Here is a 19,653-nt window from a genome sequence, read left to right as displayed (position 1 = left end):
CTGCAGCCACAGTAGGTGGGCTGTGTAGGGAAACACTCGCTGGGCTCTTTTGTGCTAGATACTTTTTCTGCAGTCTCAGGTGACTGGACTTTAAGACCTAATGTGCTGTTTCAGCCTGATGTTATTATAGTCCTAAAATAAGCCAGGTCTACTGAAACAGTTTGTCACAGTGCTTTGAAAATTCATCTCAATCAGGTAAAAGCAGGTTAGAAAGCTGTTAAAATGTGCAGAAAGAGCTAACAGCCAAGTGACCACGAGTACTTGAAGGCAGTAGACTCTTCCTTTGTCTCAGGTGGGTCCAGAAGATGACATTTTCCAGAGCTGCATGGTGAGAGAATCCACACCTACCACTTCATGGCAGGCATTTGTGCTTTAAAGAGTGTTGAGGCTACACAGAGACACATCTATAATGTCCTGATGTACTCATTGGCACAGGTGGAAGACAAAGATTTAAAACTGATATTTCAGGTAAATCAATGGAAATATGGCAAAAAGTGGTAAAATAGATGTTTTCCCATAAATCAGTGAACTGTAATATAACCTAGGTATTTTTCTCTCTTACCCCTGCAAATACTGCATCCATCAGAGGACTTAGCCCCCAAATAGCTCTGCATATACTTCTTGCATGTGATATTTTTAATCACTGATACTTTGTGCTCTATTTCACTTACTGTTGCCTTGCATCTAGTTTGGTTGGTTGTTTTTTAGGAAGGTTAATGATGGAAAGGAGTTTGATTATTTTGCAGTTTGCTCATGCCTTTCACATACTTTTTCTTCTCTTTACCTGAAAAAGAAAATAGCAAACATGGCAGAATCCCATACGTATGACCTGGTGCTGTGCCAGCAAAACCCCACCCATCCAGCAAATCAGATTTTTTACAGTACTTTCCTGAAACGTGAGTTTATGAATTTTGATAAAACATTGTTGGAAGAGCTCTAAGGGTTTGAAAGGGCTTGCTTTGTTTTTATTTGGTTTGCACAATGCGATTCTTGCTTGCAGCAATATTATTTAGTGATGATCATGGCAGGAATAATTCCTAGTGTCAGACAGACTCTTGCTATTGAAGTCCTGTTTAATCTTGCACTTACTTTTAAACCTTTTTTAAAAGAGCATCAGAGGAGCACTAAGTGCTCAGAACAGCTGGAAAGGCAAAGCTCGGGGCATCACATGCATTTCTATTCTACTTACGGGTGTGAGCTGACTAGCATGACTGAGGGTAAGGATAATGAGTGGAAAAGAACATGTGCCATTCTCTGCCCATGTGTACTCAAGGTAAGGTACAGATAAGTCTAAGAGGATGGCCGATTTTTTTTACAGTAATTGTTGCTTAATTCACTTCTCAGAGTTTGTATAGAGATCGTACATCTAAATGAGCAATAAGGATGAAGACAGTTGGAGAATCAAACAAGAAAGTTGTATCATGTCCAATAGGACTGTGTGACTACTGAGAAGCAAAGTGGTTGTAGAAGTGGAAAATAGGGATACAGTAATTTGCGCTATGGATAGATTAGTGAAGATAGAAACATGGAGGGATTAGGGTTAAGAAATAGGCAACACTTCTCTGTACATGGTGAAAACATAGCATTTGAATGTTGTGTGGTGGAAAATGAAAGATCAAATTACCAAAAGGACTGAATTCCCAAATGTGTTGAAGCCAATGGCTATTGGTGCCACTGCTTCCTTTTGATAATATGTACGTTCCATGTTGAAGAAGGGGGATCATGGGTTATTTTTCAATTATACCAGAGTGTTTTGTTAGTCAGATGGTTCTAGCAAGTATGTAGAAAAACACATAGCTTAACAGCTACAATGGTTTGTATAAAAGAGATCCTCTTTTTATAGTTTGCCATGCAGAAAGACTATCTAGTAAGTAATCGAGTCATGGCTGTCTGAATGGAAAAGAACAACACAGCAACAGGCCCAGGGTTCTTCATCCTCAGCCTTATTGTCATCTTCTGCAGTATCAGCCTTTCCTGAGACTTTTATGTTGGAAATGAGCCTTATCCAGTGTCCAGGTAAGTACTTGATACAAACACCAACAGGTTAATAGTGAAAAGCTGCTCTTTCCTCACTCCCTATAGTAACACATTAGAAGAGCTGTGCAGGCAAGGTGCACTGGTAAGCGCTTTGCCATAGAGAGTAAAATACAATAATGAGAAAAGAGAGAGTGGCAATATCCAAGCTGCCTTCACCATCAACTCAAACATGGGTCATAACTATAGGAAATGTAACCAAGCTTATCGGATCCTCAGCAAATGTAAGCCAGCATAGCTTTCTTTTTCAGAAAAGTAAGGTTTCTTTTTCAGAAACCTTATTCAGATTTACAAGGATCTGGCTCTCTGGCTTTTGTCACAGCCAGACTGAAAACAATGAAAACAACAACAACAACAAAAAACACATCCCTCCTCCCCCCCCCCCCCCCCCCCCCCCCCCAAAAAAAAAAAAACAACCAACAACCCAACACCAAAACATTACGCTGCGTTATAGGTTTATCTTAAGATATTAACCAGCTCTAAGGTGCTTTGCTGGGCATGAAAGTGTGTAGGAATGCTTGAGTGTTCTCAAAGACAATGGCAAAAAGAAATCCAATAACTTAAAAGTGCATTTGCACACTGTTAACAAAGGTCTTTTGGTAGACTGCAACCTGTACTGCTGCTAATGTACCAAAGCTGTCAATCTAGGAGCACAGTGTCCAAAATCAACCCAGGGAAACTTCCTTCCAATAGTCACAGTGTGAGAATAATCACTGCCACCTTTGTATCATAGGGATTTCATATCTTTCAACAGACTTTTCTATCATCCTTGCAGTAGTAGTTTGTGAAATGAATGAAGTCCCATAAGTGAAAACATAAGTAGAGTAAGTGACCTTCATACATAGAGGTATAAAATAACAAATCAAGCATCGCAACAAGCCAGCAGCTCAGTGTGCACAGATGGAAGCAGACAAAATAAATTAAACTGATTTTGATATCTGCTGTATTCCCCAGTATCTCAGAGGCTCTGAAAAGTTGCACAGGTATTTTTTGTTTTTGTTTTTCAGTTGCTTATATTCAGATTTTTAAAAACCCAGAATCTGCTTTATGGATATTTTCTCAGCCATTTAATGATAAATTGAGGGAAGGACTACTATAAATTCAGTAGCTAATTGGGCTGGTAATTTAATCATAAATTACGTGTCAATTTAAGTTTTTTTTATTATTTTCAGTAATAATGTTTACTCTGTTTTGTGCTCTTTAATTTGGATTAAAACCACTGCTTTAAACCACCATCTTAAAACTCAGAAGAAAAAAGAACTTATAAAAGGAAGTAGCTGAATGCTAGTTTCAGGATGTTTTTATTAGAATACTTTTAGAAGAAATGGTTGGTGAAATATTGTTCTTGTAGCTCAGTTTTCCTTACTACTGAGGAAAATCAGAAGCAAAAAAGGAGGTGGTTTCTGGTCATACCACAAGTCTTAGAGAATTAGGGCTCGGTCTCTGCCTACTTTTTAAACTCATAAAATGTGTAGGCTCATTGCTCAGTTCAGCGGTGTTGCTTTGAGTAACTGGAAGCCATGCCAGCCCATTCACCCAGCCTGCTTCTAACCAGATGTACGAGCCCATAACCTGCCTTTCCCTACCTTTCGCCTCAGTCCCAACAGGAAGGAGATGCCGCATCCTTCTGTAAGCAGAATATGGCCAATGTAGAATGTTGTGGCAGAAAAGATTTCTTTATTCCAGAGATTCATATGTTTTATAATGGTAACTGAAATGCTTTTCACTCAGATTGTAGCTATGACATACTGAGCTCAAGAGATTTACACCAGGAAAGAATTTGAGCAATACATCTAGAATATAAAAATCAGAAACAGAAAAAAATGGGTGTTTTTCATTGTTTGGATTCTTTCAGATTGAATGCTACTAGTTTATATGCTGAATTCCCTGAGTTTCTGGGAGTTTGCATGCCTCTTCTGGGGGAAGAGGCCCCAGCAGAGGCATAAACTCAGAGGCACTATTTGGTACCTGGTCCCATGTTTTCATCTATCTAATTTCATGTATGACTTTTAGCTAACAATACTCAGCTACACGACCAGCTGTCTGTGCATGCAGCACTGCATGAACATTATTTCTTTCCATGTTTATCTGTGCTTTTTACACCCTTTCATTGTATGTAGGGCTTAAAACAAAGTTATAAAAAGCACTGCTGTTGCATAAATATGACAAAGCTCTGAAACAGAGGAAAAACTGGGTTATTGCCCTAACCATTCAACCAGCTGAAATGTTTTCTCCCTTTAATCAAATGTCGCTGTGTCATTAGCACGCTTAAGCAAAGAGCTTAATAGGTGGCTTAGTCCAAAGGTGTACAGCCCAATATCAGAAGAATCCTGCTTTGTAGTCTGTGTCATGAGAAGCAAACAGTAGGTCATGCTCTAGAAGCTGTTTACAAAAACTGATCTGGGTCTGACGTGAAGAAAAGGTTGGTTTTCAGCTCTGAGCCTCTCGGCTTAGTCGCCTGTTGTTTCTGTGCTGCCCAGAGCTCTGTTCTGCTGGAGACGACATGAGTGTCCTCTGGTGGCTGACAGCCCGCAGCAAGTCCCTCGGGTCTGTAGGCACTGTGAGCTGCTAAGCCAAAACATCCCTTAGTTTTATTTTTTGTAAATCAGATAGTCTGTCTTGCCATGCATGGCTTCAGTATCTCATTTTCTTTGCAAGTATCCTTCTTATTCAAAATGCCCTGCAATGACTGAAAACACTGGAAGGTGCTGTGAAGCCTTGCCTCCCTCCCAGCTCCATGCCGTGGCCCTGCTGTTGTAGTGCTCCTGCCACTGCGAGGGCTCGGGGGAGAGCAACAGGAAGAGTTAAACGACTTTTGCCATGAGATTTTTGTAACGATAGGCTGTGTCTATGAAGGCTTGTAACTCAGCTTGCGTGCACCCACATCACACAGTACTGTGGGAGCTGCTTTTGCCATGAGAGCTAAGATTACATAGCAGTTTCCGTCCCAGCCTCGTGATTCCACACATGCACATTTCCAAAATACTCCGTTCTCGGGGATGAGTGTTTTTTTATGGACTTGCTCTGTGCCAGAATATTCTGCAAAATCTGTTGAGCTTTTTGGGGGTTACAAGAGGATAGCAATAATTCCCTTCCTATCAGTCAAAACATTCCAACCACCATTTATTTCAGCAAGAAACAAATAAAATTACTGTGGGTCCCACAGTATGTCTCTTCACGCACCTTCTCTTCTACAGTCATTCTCCTCTTTCCAGACAGCATTGCTTTCACTTTCCCCACTGAAATAATTAAAACTATCTCCCTCTGCTCTCTTTTCCTTCCAACAAATCTGCTCTTCCTTTTCCTAGAAAATATTTACTTCTTGTTTTCCCCTCAGTCTTTATACTGGCTGCTCCCCTGCTTGGACAGTAGCTGTTCCTTCTCCCGGGGAGAAGATCCCATAGTGTCACCATCCATTGCTAAGACCACAGGTGGGTGGAATTTGGCCCCATACTGACCACTTGGACAGGACCTTAGACTCAGGGTTCACAGGAGTACCCTGGGAGGATTTCAATGCAAAAAAAAAAAAAAAAAGCAGTTTTTTATTTTATCCTACACCATTTTAAAGCAAAGGGCTGGATTACCTAGGGACAATATTTGAGCCGCAGTGGCCCCATGGTTTCCACGACGAGTTGGCTGGAATATCCCTGAGGACTGCACCTGCACTGCTTTTTATTTTCCGTCATGAGCATGATATCGCCATTTGGTCGAGTCAAACTCACCCTCTTCACTCTGCCTGTCACTCGAAGGAGCAGAGCTTACCCATCCAGAGCTCAGAGCAGAATCTGGCCCTGTTACTTTGGTATCTTTCTCTGTTTGTAAGTTCTGTCCTCTGTACTTGAGCCTGCATGAAGTGGTGGCATCTGACATTTTAAGCCAAGCTCTTTGTAGCATCTCAGAATTAAACACTCTCTCTTGTTTGGTTTATCTTTACTATCAACTATGATGGATCCACAAGCTCCAGGTCCTTTCAGAAAACAAACATGACTGACAGCAATCGTTATACAAAAAAGCTGAAGAAACCATGCTTTGATGGATTTTCTGTTAGGATTCAAAATAGCATGGAGTTAAAAGAAAGTAGGTGCTTTGGAGCATAAGATCGTAAAATGCTAATTTCAGTGACACAGTGGTGGACTGAGTAAATATAGAAAGGATTTATTATGAAGTTCTTTAGTGTTGTTGGCACTGGCAGCAAATTGCTGGGCAACATTATATCACCAAAATCCAGGAAATAGCACAAACATTGAACCACTGTATTTTCAGTGACAATAATGAGAGAAGCTTTGGTATTGGTTGGCATCCCCACAAAAGGCGCATGTTGGCATGTTCAGGAATGTAAATGATATATTTGCTGCTTGAAGTTCATAATTATTTAATCAAACCCAGACTGCAGAACCTGGAGGGACATCGTGTATCCTTAAAGGAGAAGAAAGGGGGAGAGAGCAAGAAAGAAAAGATAGTCATACTTTGTAAATGATGGAAGGTATCAGTCCCCTGGGTGTGCCTACCACATATTTGTGATTGCTGCAGAATTTGTGGGTGATCTTTTCTGCTTTTCTACCACATCACCATATCTTTAAGTAGCCCTGCAGAAAACAAATTGCTGACAATCTCTTTTATGTGCTGATGGAAGTCAGATCAATTATTTCCATTTCCTTTCATGGAAGAAAGTAAATCTACAGATCAGGGCAGGAAACCACTCATTTGATAAACTATTTCTACACTACTGTACATACACACACACACAACCTTCCCCTTCTTTCCTGCAAACAGACACACACAACTACAAACCCTCTCTCTTCTAGACGCACAGAGAGGCATGTTATTTTCAGCTCACATTTCACGTTTAGATTACTATTACAGGATTACAAGACTTATTTTGTTTCCATTTTTTGGAAGAAAAAGAAAAAAGAAAGAAAAGATAATGAACATTCCATTTTCAGAAATAAATCTCCCAGCACTGTATGTTCTGGCTTGTAACAGGCCGAGCAGCAGAGGTCTGCTACTTTCCCAGCCTGGGCTTTGTTGCCGACTCAACTTTCAATTTAGTCCAAGCGTGATGGAAAAAGAAAAAAAAAAAAAGTCTTTCAAAAGTAGTAATTGTGTGTTTCTGGGGAGAGAGAACAAATTACCAAATCAAATTAGCATTACATTTCATTCCTAGACCCTAGGAGATTCAAGGATTTACATAAGATACTTTCTGAAATTATGTTGTTACTGTAAACATTAAGATTCTGCACAAAATCCCCAAGAAGTGATGTGTCCTTAGGTGATGTCACCATACAATACTTTAAAAAATTACGAAGTAAGAAATACTTTAACAGCACACTATCTACACAACCATACTATTTTTTAAAATAAAAATGTAGGCTTTTATTATATTCTGTAAGATTTAATACCATTAATCCATTCACTGTGTGTGCTAGGAATACTTGCACTGTTTTTTTCTGCAGTATCGCTTATCTTTCTTTTCTCTCCTTGTGGACAAAAATGTTTGACTCGTGGCTGTAGAAGATTATGTCCAGGCTCCACACAAGACTGTGGAATTTACCACAGATTCCTAGGCACGCATCATTTGAATCAAAAAGCTAAAAAAGAGTGCTCAGCATTACTCCATTTCCCACCCTTTTTTTTTTTTTTTTCCTCTAGTGACCTCCTCCTTCTTTGCATCACCAAATTCTTTGTAATTCTATCTCACTTTATTGAATTATTTTTTTGCAAAACTGAGGTAGAGCAAAGTTTCCATGTGGGGCACTGCAGCTCATTGCATGAGTGCTCCTGCCCTGAGGGCATCCGTGCTCCTGCTCCCTCCCTGTGCCACAAGGCTTCTTCCAGCTCAAGTTTTAAAATTCATTCTAGTAAAAACAATGGTGCAGTGATGAAAATAAAAATAATAATAATTAAAAAGGCTTCCATGTCTAGGGCATGTGCAACCAATAATTAGTCATTTGAAAATTAATCAGAGTATAATGTATAGAGTTTTATTGTAAATGTTATGAGTTTTAGGTCCTCCAATGAACTGCAAATGGTGACAGGAGAAATGAAGTTAAATTGTATTTATGTCTCACGATCTATAAAGTATAGTTAGTATTATTGTACTTGTCAAGACAGGACTACTCCATCTGAGGAGCTAAACCACAATAGCAAAAAGAAAAATGGAACTTACGTTTAATTTTTTTTTAATTTAAAGATGACTTTGACAGCTCGAGAAAACAAGGACAACAGTAAAACATATGTATGTCAAAACAGCTTCATAACTGTAAAAAATATTTTGTGTTGTTTTTTAAAGTAGGACTAAACATTTCTATTTATCCTAGGACTATGTATTTTCTGTGTTTCAGACAATAAATGCTACCCACAAATTTATGTAATTATATGTAATATATTCAGGAAAACTAATTACTGAAGCAATTTATGTTTGGAAAGTTATCTCTAAAGCCAGAGGGGTAGAAACATTTTTATAATGAGAATTCACATCTCACACATAATTTCTTTTATTTAATCTACCTATTTATAGAAACCTATTATATATATAAAAGGTGGAATAAATTCAACAGCTGAAAAGCATAAGAAAAATATGCAAATTGTGTCATAAACGGCTAAAATACAGGTATTTTTATACTCCTTTATTATAAATAATTATGAAGCTAAACATTGAGTTCATATCAGATACATATGCTACCACTCTCAATGTGTCCTTCCTCTACTTCACAAATAGACATGTATATTACTATAATATTGGGAAAAAATGAGCAATGACCCCTTCTTCTTATCTTTTGTTTGGTTGTTTCTTTCTTTTTTTTTTTTTTGATAAGGAATGTGGACTTTACATTTAAATTTCCTGTTTTCTGTTTGTTTGCTGGCACCAAGACCACCTATGTGATTTACATTTTTTTTGTGCTCGGTGCTTTTCTAAAACAGAATAAGTAACTCTTTTCAGCTCTCTGTTGCAAACCTCTAAAACTGATAACAGCTTTTATATAAATTCTGTGATTAAAAAAGATGTGAATAGGCTTTACAGTTCTGAGTACGTTTTACATATATATAAATTATTAAAAACAAGCAGGATCACTCAGGAAAGTCTTCACTCATTGATCTGCAAGGATCAGCCAGAGAGGGGAAGGAATATGTACAATATCTAATTATATTCATATGAAAAGCATAACCCACACAGATTTTTTTTTCTCTGTATCACAAAAAGCTTCATTTCCTGCTAAAGTTTCTGGGTGTGCTGCTTAGCTGCTGGTCTTTCTCAAAGACTGCAATTTTGAACGAGGCAGATCCATTATCCAAATACATATGCTCTCTGCAGCTGCAAATCCAGCAAAATCAAGGGGAGACTTCCCAAGGGGAAATCACGCATGAAGATCAGGCAAACCAGCTGCACACAGGCACAGCTTCAATGAGACCAAATGAGCCACATCACTTCACACCAGGAGAAAAGTTGTACTGAAGTTGTTTTTAACTGATATTTTAAAATTGGCTCAATCTTTCTCTACAGATGAGTCTCAGTATTTGAAACAGGTAGAACATGTACGTGTCAATAGGTCCATCGCTAATAATATGTTACATTGTGTCACAAGGTGTGTTGAAGAAAATCCCACTAATATAACTAGGAGTCATGAACTAATACAAAGAGAGAGAATTGGTTTTATTTATGAGAATTTACCTATGCTCCAAAAATGTGTTGCCATCTCAAAGCTTTCTTTTTTTCTTTCTTGTCAGAGATGCTTTCTATTTTCTTTCAGCTTTTCCTCATACTGCATACAAACATTTTAAGTCCTTGTGCATAGTCATCATTTCAAGTGCAATTTTGATTTTTAATACATTTTTGCTTATTTTCAAGAACTATGGAGAGAAAGACAGCATGAGCAATGGGTGCTGCTGTAGATGATCTGCGTCTGAGCTGTCCCACCAAAATCACACATACTGGCCTTCATCATTTTTGTTACAAAATACAATTAATGCAGCAGGTATGTGTTTATCCATACATTATACTCTCCAGTTTATATGACATATTTGTGATATTTTTTTTCTAATATCATAATTGTGACTCTGTGAGCTTCCCAATCCTGCAGTTGGAAAGTCCGTCCAATTTCTTCCTGATTTCCCCAAGAGAGCTTTTGTGCACCAGCAGTCTGTGTTTGAGGAATTAAGAAAATGTAATTATATGCTTAGATACCTTATGTCCCTAAATCGCTTGCTGATAAGTAGCTGCCAAATTTTAGCCCTGTATTCTTGGTTGTTTCCAGCACTGGGAGCTTTGTGGGTGTCAGAGGGACTTTTGGCACGTTCCCAGAAAGGTGCCAGCTGTGCTTGAGCCAGCTGTGCTTCTCGCGTCTGCCTCTGTATCAAACTGCATGTGTCTTTGGAAACTGAAGTTGTTGATGGTGAATATGTGCCTTAATTTGTACTTCAGTAGTTTCAGTTAAATTATAGCTCCTCTTTTACTAGCTGTATTCCTTCTGCAATATAGGATGAAATCGGTTCTTCAAAAGTTGCTTCTTGGTTAGAGTTCATGTACAATCATTACCACTGTTTTTGTCTTAAAAGATCTTTCTTGACAGGCACATATAGAACACAAAATATTTAAGCATGGTGCATTTATGTCAGACATTCACATAGTAATTCATTCATATCTCTGTATATCATACAGTTTTGTGTACAATGTAAATAGCACATATTTTCCAAACAGCACTTATGCTTAAAGCCTAAATCTCCATTTATCCAACAAATAAATTTCTCCATCCCTTCAACCCAGAAAGCTAAACACTTCGTCGAAGTGGTGAACCCCTAAGTTAATGACATGGTCTATGCTGACGTCACTGGACGTGACAGTAATTCCACAGCATAAAACACAGCCAATATAATATCAACATGCCAAGCCTTAAGATAAAGTTTAAACTGAACCCCTTTCCATAAAAAAAACGTGTTTTCACAGTTGAAGTAGTTTGCAGAAATTTGTTTATATAAACAGAAACGTCATTTTTTGTAGGAGAAAATGTACAAGAAACACCTACACTGGTTATTTATTTTTTAATGATATATGTTTCAATAAGAAATATATTTAATCATTTTAATTACTCTAATTTGACTTTTATACTGTATTACTGATTATACCTTTTTAACACTGTTACATAATACAATGACAAAGGGCATTCAAAAAAAACTGTTTCAGTGGCTTTAAGTGACAATGTTTTGTAGCTTTTGGTTTAATGTTAATATTAATGTTTCAGTTCATTTTTCTGCCTTGCAATACTTTATTTTCGATTCCAGAATAACTATTGAGTTGGAAAGTCTGATTTCTGATCAGACTGAGGAAATTTCTGATCAGACTGAGGAAATTCTTTGCAAATCTGAAGAATTTGGAATTTATATGTTTTTATATCCTTTCTCTGTGCCTCAGTTTCCCCTTTTGTAAAAAGGAAAAAGATGGTCCTTCCATTGTGAAATACTTTGAGATTGACTTACAAAAATTATTTATGTAAAATTGTTTTGTTTTGCTTATCGTGTTCTTATTCTATTTCAGCAAGTCCCCTATGGACCAGATTCTCAGAAGCATGATGCTACCCAAAAGCTGACTCACCCACTGTACCTCTAACCTTCCTCCTGCCTAAAAAGTCTTTCCATCATGCCACCTCATCACAGCAGCTCCTACCCACTGCCTGCTGTGATTTTTCCCATTCCCTCCCCCAAGGCAGGATGCGGGCAGCAGCCCAGTGAAGACCCTGAGATTTCTGGTGCTGCCATAGCTGAGCCATGGGGCTGCTGCACTGGGCAACTGGAGCAGTCTGGTGCAGGCAGTTTCAGCCCATCCCCAGCTCTGGCCTCTCTGCCTCAAGCTGGTGTTCACTGCAGCCATGGCAAGCGAGTAGCAAAAGTTGTCTACAAGCTTGCAGATCTGATTCCCTCTTTAGGAGAAAGACCAGAAAAAAAGCAAGTCTTGAATATCACGATAGCTTGTTTTTTAATGTTTCAGTCACTAACTTGCCATGTTAGGTTCTAAAACTAGACCGTGACCCTGCAGTGGCCACATCATTATTACCACACCCAAGATAATGGAGACATCACCCAGATCTCAGCTGGGTCCTGTCCTGTCATCCAAGCAACAGCTGTCCTGAATTAAACTCATAAACAGTCACTCTGGTAAGGCAGAATATTGTTCAGACCAGGAAATGTGTAAGGAAAATATTGCTGTATAGATCCATTTTTGAAAAGTTAGTATTTCTGAATGAAAAGAGTTTAATACACTTTAATAACACCAACCAAATATGTTGGAATATATTTGGATATAGTTATTAGCACTCAGGTAGACTAATGTAACTGTCCAGGAGATACTCTTCAAAATGAGCCTGGCAATACAGAGCATTTGCTTTCTATACTCTTCTGCATTCTGCCATCACATATCTATGCTGCAATTTGCCATGTATAATATTCACATTATTGCCTTAACTACCATGTGCTTTAAGAGTGGCATGTGACAGGAACTTTGAGGGAAGAGGAGAGGGAAGGGATTCCAGCTGCTCATGTATCATGCTTGCTCCCACCTGACAGCTTCTCCAGACAGGGTTGTACATCCCCTCATCAGTTGGAGCGAGAGGCAGGGCATGCAGCTGGCTTTGTTGTTTCCCAAATGCTATTGCAGAGTGCACCATGGGGCAGATCAGGATCATGGGGTATGTTTTGAAACAAAATGGCTCTTGGCTGTGCAAAATAGAAGTAACCATTAGTAACAAAAGTGTGGGTATGCTGCAGCATACATAAGCTCATTTACTTAAGCAAAACCATGCAGATGCACCTGAGGTTACCTTTTGAACTCTCTGAAATACATAGCAGAAACTAACTGTGCAGTATGCTGATCTAATTGTGCATACATAAGGGAAAATGCTTTGCTACATGCTTAAATAAGCTCTGTAGATAAATTGGATGCTATCAAATGAATAAGTTTATACAATCAAAAAGCACAGGAGATTTTGGCTATCCTTTTACTCCATAAGATAGTTTTATACAGCAATAAGCAGAAGACCCAACTATACAGTGCCAAGGGTATCTCACAGGTAACATCCAGAACCCTGGGAAAACAGGATGTATGAGAGGCATTAAAGAATACTGTAAGGTTGCTGTTAAAGATAGAGAAATAGCAAAATTGCTGTTCAAGTCTTATTTAAATTATACTCCCCACTGTTTTCCATTATGTTTGAAACCTGGTAATAGTTCAGCAGCCTGTCAAAAAAAAAAAAAAAAATTACTTTTCTGTAAGTGGGAGGGCTGACAAAATTACAGCAGCTGGGTATCTATTCCTCTGAACTTCACTGTGCAGAGCTACTGTGGATCTTCCTGCAGAAAGCTAATCAAGGTGGAAGAGAAAAATTGGTTTCATTAACAGTCTCTGTCACTGAAGAGTCAAATAATTTTTCACTCTTCAGTTGCGTTCAATTACCGAGATATTACTAGAAGTAGTTCTTCTGTGACAGAGAGCTTTAACGGTGTTTTTTCTTTTTTAGCACTTTGCTTATTGTGCACTCCTGTTGCACCCATTGGTGGGTGCAGATTAACACCTGTTACTGTTTTTACAGAAAATGATGAATGGTGCCATTACTGGCACAGCTTTATGTGAGCAAAATTAAGCTCGTGCATTTTAACTTTTGTAGTTACAGTAATTACCACAATTACTTTCAAATTATAGTTTGCACGGACCGTGCATCAAAGCTGAAAAACTGTGAACAACCATCTACCCACAGTTCTTGGAGAGGGCTGTAGGAAAAATGCAAACTGCGGGCTTGCTCCATGCCTTCCTTGAGTCAAGAGAAAGCTATAAGGCACCCGACTTTTTTGCCCTCAGCTAGCCATTTTCATAACACTCCTCTCTAAGACATGTATAAGGAACTCACATTTCAATTTATAGCTATATTTGATTCAAATATGAAATGTGTAGTTCCAAAGCTTGACTCAAATCACAAGTGCTTATCTGGATTTTTGAAACCTGACCCATGTGACTGAAATAACGGGCATAGTTGTACTTTGGAGTTAACTGCACACATCAGTTGTACCAGCCATTATAGTTCATCTACCAACCATTATAGTTCATCTCACCTGGTGTTGACTGTTGAATGTCTGAGCAATCTAAGCCGCTCATCGTGGTTTCCTTGGCAGTTATTGGGGATCACTCCACCAAAGACAAACGAGTGGTATTAATGAGAACAGTTGCCCTCCAGTAGTGTCTATTTCTTTCTTTTGACTATAGAGGGAGCCAAGAAAACTGGCTTGGACCAGAAGCCCAGCTTTTACTTAGACATCTAGCTGAGCTGAAGGAAAACTGCCAATACCAGGTAGTCAGATACTGCCCTTCATCCATTTAAGCAGCTGTCACACAGTTGCATTTTCTTCTAGGTAAAAGATGTTAAAACAAGGATGTTTCTGATTTTTTTGTTTTGTTTTGTTTTTTTTGTCAGGCTGAATTTCCTACAGTGAGATGTACAGAAATCATAGCCCGTACTTTCTGAAAGGTGATAATTGAAAATGTAGTTGTTAAGAGATCTAATAGTCTTTTAGATTGTTAAAGCTATAGCTAATAAAAACATTAATGACCTATTTATCTGTTTGTTTGTTTGTTTCCTGGAGCTAACCATGAACCTAGTCATCCTTTCCCTGTTTTGTGGTGAGACCAGAAAAAGTATCTTTGTGGTTTAATCTGATATAAAATTTTCTCTAAAATACTTTGCATAAAAATTGTTCTTACAAAGAAATGTATTTTCAAAAAACAAAACAAAACACTATTCCTATATCATGTTTCTTGGAATTAATCATCTCCATTCATGCAAACTGACCATTATATCTTTCTGTTGACAGCACTGTGTTTTCTTTTCTTTTTCTTTTTTTCCTAGTACATTTGTAGCATGTGGATCAAAGGTTTATGGATTCTTGTCTTTTCTTGAACCCAGAAGCAAAGTAGTAACACAGCCAAGTTTTGAAAGTTTGTAAATCATTAAGAAACAAAGCAGACAAAACATATAGTGTTCCCAAGAGACATGAGACATGAAAGCATCTGTGTTGTGATCTACATACACAAATCTGTTGGGACTAGACTTAGTTGTTCAGTAGGACTTGGAATGCACTATGATTCAGATCTTCTGTTGTAACTTTAAGGAATCAGTTTATATATTTTGTCTCAAATCCCTCAAATTCTATGTTTGTAATGGAGTTGAACCTGTCTACTACTCTGGACTGAACTTTAGATTTTAGGACACTCTGATCTCCATCCAGATTTCAAGTACATGTCTCATAATACATGTTCTCCTTGAAAGCAAACACTGTAGAGGTTTCCTAGGCTTTGGTTTCTTTACAAACCTGGTAAGAAAAGCTATCCCTATTGAAGTTACTTTGTCACTACCTTCAGGATTTCATCCCTGTTTCTTGCTGTTGTTTTCTTGCTGTGGTTCCCTGGTGATAGTTTATCAGAGGTCTCCTTTTCTGCTTGCTTCACCTGACAATGTTTAGCCTGACTCCACACAGTCAGCAAGGTCAGTATCAGGCTGGAAAATGGCATGTGCTAGCACATACAGGTATTACTGTCGTTCGCCTTTCTTTTCATAAACAGTTTTACTCAGTGCTAATGCTTTATTAGGGCTATCGTGAGGTTCCAAGCCAAATGCCTTATATAAGTTATACATCTGTGTTGTTACCTTCATCAGTTTGTTTGACAGGACTTATTTTTCCATAAAGTCTTCTTGACTGGCACCAATTATACTGTCATCCTTTAATTTTCTACTAATTGAATACCTTATCAGCTTTTCCATTACTTCGCTTGGGACTGTTGCCAGACTAACTGACCTATAATTACTGTGATCATTCTGCTTCCTCTTTTGGCAATGTTGCATATTTCTACTGTTCTCTGGCAACCTTTGGATTTATAGTGCATGAGCTCTCTGATTTAAAACATAATCATCTCTAATAAAACGATTTTAACAGTGACTTTCCTGAAATATGCAATGTAATATCCTACAAACGTATCTTTTTCCTTCAAATACTAAAGAATAGTGTGTGTCTGCATGCATCTATATACCATATATATTATTTCTGTCTTATCTGTAATATTAATAACAATGTTGATTTAAGCAATCCAGTAACATGTTCATACCATTTTAAGGAATTGTAGGTAAGTGGATATAGTTCCCAAACACATTCTTATTTTTCTTAGCAATGAATATTTCGTTAGCTTTCTTTATGATATTTCTATGTGTTTTTTTCTATTTTTTTTCTCACTTAAACAGACCACTGTCTGATTTGATATATTTTCATATATAGAAGCAAGAGAAAGTTAGAGAAGGTTTTCTGTTATGCAGCAAAGTTGTGTTATGTTTTGGTGTTTTCTGCCAAAAAAAAAAAAGAAAAAAAAAGAAAAAAAGAGAGAGAGACATAATCACAAACACTGTTCAGATGTAATCAAATGATCAGAAAAGATGCCCTGATTGAGTTTAGTCCTTTCAGTGCTGAATGGTGTTATTTTACAGCCCAGAGCATTTATTCTATTATGTCCCAGTAAAGATCAAGATACCCTCAGCTCAGGCTCCTCTTTGTTTCCTTTTCCATTGTCCTTTTTTTTTTTTCCTTTGTTTAAAAATGAGTTATTTAGAAATTCTACTTATTCTCCTAAACTCATTCACTCTTCCTTCAAATGGTGAGTATACTTATGTCACTGCACCAATCCATACCAGCAGAGCAGTTTGAAGTTTACCAGTGACATTTTGACAGCTGAAGCCTGCATTTTCAATTTACTGGGTTCTGTATCTCTCCTGTTTACTGTTGCTTTGCAAGAGAATGATATTTTATAAACACCTAGTAATTTTGTTAAAATAAGGAGCTGGGCTTTTAACAAGAGAGTACTTTTTTAAGGTTTGGCATTCAGATATAAAACAGATGTTTATTGTACTTTTTAAGTGTCCAGGAGATCTTGTCAAAAGTGTCTGGCATATACAGTTATTTTTATGTTATATGGAAGTGTATATTATTCTTTGTTTTCATGTATTAACTCACGCATATTATTTCATAAATGAATTTTGTTTTCTTATTATGGAATAATACTTTTGGTAATTGCCTACAGCTCTGCATATAAATGTGTTCTACAAAGGTGTTTGGATTAAAGATGTCTGGCTACAGCTTTATTAAACAAACTGTTCATTAATCTCAAGTATTATCTAGCATGCCAAAGACTTTCCCTTTGTAGACATTATGGGTTTATCTATGGAATCTCTTCTCCAGTCACTTGGGCTTTCTTACCTCTAGTATGCCAAACCCATTTCAGTTGTTTCCCCATACAGAACACAGGGTGTAATAATGCAACTTCAGCCAAGAACTGAAGTCTTGATATGCAGCTTTGCATTGCCAAATCACATTAGCAGTCTGGATGGGACTATTGTCCTCCCATTGTGGAATGCAGATCTCACTTTTAAAGTTGCATCAAAGAAAAACAAAATAAGATCAGCTCGTTAATGGTATTTTTTCTTGAGACATCAGTCCTTTCCAGGTATTATTCTTAAAAGAGAACCTTCTTTGTTAAGAAAGTAATGCTCCAGGAATAGCAGCCATTCCGACTAAAATATTCACACTAGATTCTGCAGAGTCCACCAGTTCCTGAGCTCTTGGCTAAGTTCTACCCCTGAATAAGGAAAGATAAAAACAGGAAGGCTTAGTTCTTAAAACCTCTCAGACAACGGAGTTTAGGGCCAGGCTAACCATGTTGCGTGCCAGTCTCAATCTTAGTCAGATTCTGCCATTGTTTGTGCTAATTTAAATCTAGGGCAAGACTGTTGACTTCAATAATGTTGACTTCATTAATTACAAGGAAAGAAAAATCTGAATTTTGATCTATTTTTCTTTATGACACCATTTCCATTCTCTTTCATCTTATTTCTTTTGTCTTAGTCTAGGCCCTCTCCTTTTCCATCAGCCAGTTAGTCACCTCTGCAGTTTCTTTCCTCTCTTTTTCAGTTTTTGTTTTCCTCTGATCTCTTCCTCATTCTTCTACTGAAAATACATAGTTTTAGCAAATAATGGTAAAAAGGTATTTTTCCTGGACTAAGAATGAATTTATAGAAGAGGGACTTAATACTACTCTCTGTGTAGTCTGATTCGAGAAAAAAAGAAAAAAAAAAAGCTAATTATGAAGTGGTTAACTGAGCAAAAGAGACAATTATAAATAAGCCTAAATTTAGAGTTACAACTTTTAAGTCAAAGCCTGCTGAAGACCATAAGAGTATTTTCACCAACTTCAAAAGGATCTGAAGCACACCCAATCTTACCTTGCTATTTAGCACAACTTTAGGTTAGGACTGCATTAACAACCTAGGGAAACTGCCTTGAAGGTTAAACTGGCCTTTATTTTCAAAGAGAATGCTTGACAAATTTTGTCAGACTCTTGGGCTTTTAATTAAAACACTGGAAATTTTCAAAGTGACAACTACTTTAAGACTTCTTTTACTTCTTTTTCTTCTTGGGTGGATCAAGTAAAGTAACCGAAAAAAGAACATCTTTGCTTGGTGTTTTTTTCTTTCATTCAGATGCCCGTCCAAACTCCATTTACTGAGAGGAAAAAATATTCCTTTGACCTTCTTGATATCTTGTGCAGAAACAAAGTTATTGGGGATTTATCCATGTTTGTGTGTTATTGCACCAAGAATGTCTGCTATCTTTAACCAAACCAAACCAACCAACCAAAAAAAAAAAACATTACCAGTCATATTTCTTCCTGTGATGATCTTGTGTATCAGAAATATATTCAGGAGAGTACCTTTAACTGAATGCAAGATCAGTCTGTAATTGCAGTATTTAAAACTTATTTATTGAAAAATTGGTCACTCTGATCCTCTATAGAAATTTCAGGCCTAAACATGTTCCACTTGTGACTCATTTGTTGTGCCATGTGTATGATGGTTTCCTGCTTGCACAAAACACCTATTTTATTTTTTTAATTTATTTTACTTTGGCCTTTGTTCTCCAGAGCAGTAGCCATTTTTTCAGTGTTCCAAAGGGAATGGACATTGTGAAAAAATAGTCTTGAAAGCAATGTCATGTGGTGCTACTGCCAAAGCACAATGTGTGCCTGAGGATCCAGAAGTTACCAAATGACACGAATCACACTGGCCGTGCTTTCTCTAGCATAAACAGATCTCCCGTCCGAAGTTATGTCTGTGTGCATTATGTATGTGTACATGCTATTCTTTAAAAAAGCTATGGTATGGTGGGCCTCCTAGGGAGCCATGGGGAGTTTTGGCCTCCAGCTCCTTCCTCCTTTAGCAGTCAGCGTGAGATGGTGGCACACATCTTTGAACTTTGTTGTAAGATGTGTATATGAATCTTGTATATAGAAATGTATGTAAATATTGTAAGATTTCTATGCAATAAAAAGTACTGGTGTATATAAACATATATTTATGTATATTTTAACCTTTTTTTTCCTATTATAGGTCTGATTTTTCAATCATTTTCACTGTTTAGATTTCCTTTATCCCATGTGCAGATTCACTATTTTCCTGAACCAGGAAGGCAAAAGCAAAATTGAGAATAAATTGTTTTCTCATCTGAGTTTACAGCATCTGGTAATATGTAGGTTTCTTCTCCAGA

The 19,653-nt window shown here is 37.6% G+C and overlaps 1 long non-coding RNA gene across 4 annotated transcripts in view; it reads left to right on the top strand.

Annotated features, from left to right (window-relative positions):
* Window positions 1-19,653, top strand: part of LOC121075549 — a 45,731-nt gene that overhangs the window by 13,606 nt on the left and 12,472 nt on the right. For 2 of the 4 annotated variants that reach the window (XR_005823014.1, XR_005823017.1), the window contains exons 2-4: window positions 9,881-10,007; window positions 14,279-14,363; window positions 14,487-14,540. This is a non-coding gene — a long non-coding RNA (uncharacterized LOC121075549). Of the gene's footprint in view, window positions 1-1,233; window positions 1,274-1,843; window positions 2,017-9,880; window positions 10,008-11,563; window positions 14,364-14,486; window positions 14,541-19,653 lie in introns of those variants that run through there. The other 2 variants (XR_005823016.1, XR_005823015.1) reach the window with 2 other exon arrangements.

This window comes from Cygnus olor, chromosome 10, assembly GCF_009769625.2.
Source record: "Cygnus olor isolate bCygOlo1 chromosome 10, bCygOlo1.pri.v2, whole genome shotgun sequence".
Classification (NCBI taxonomy): Eukaryota; Metazoa; Chordata; class Aves; order Anseriformes; family Anatidae; genus Cygnus; species Cygnus olor.
This window is presented reverse-complemented; position numbering and strand designations above follow the sequence as displayed.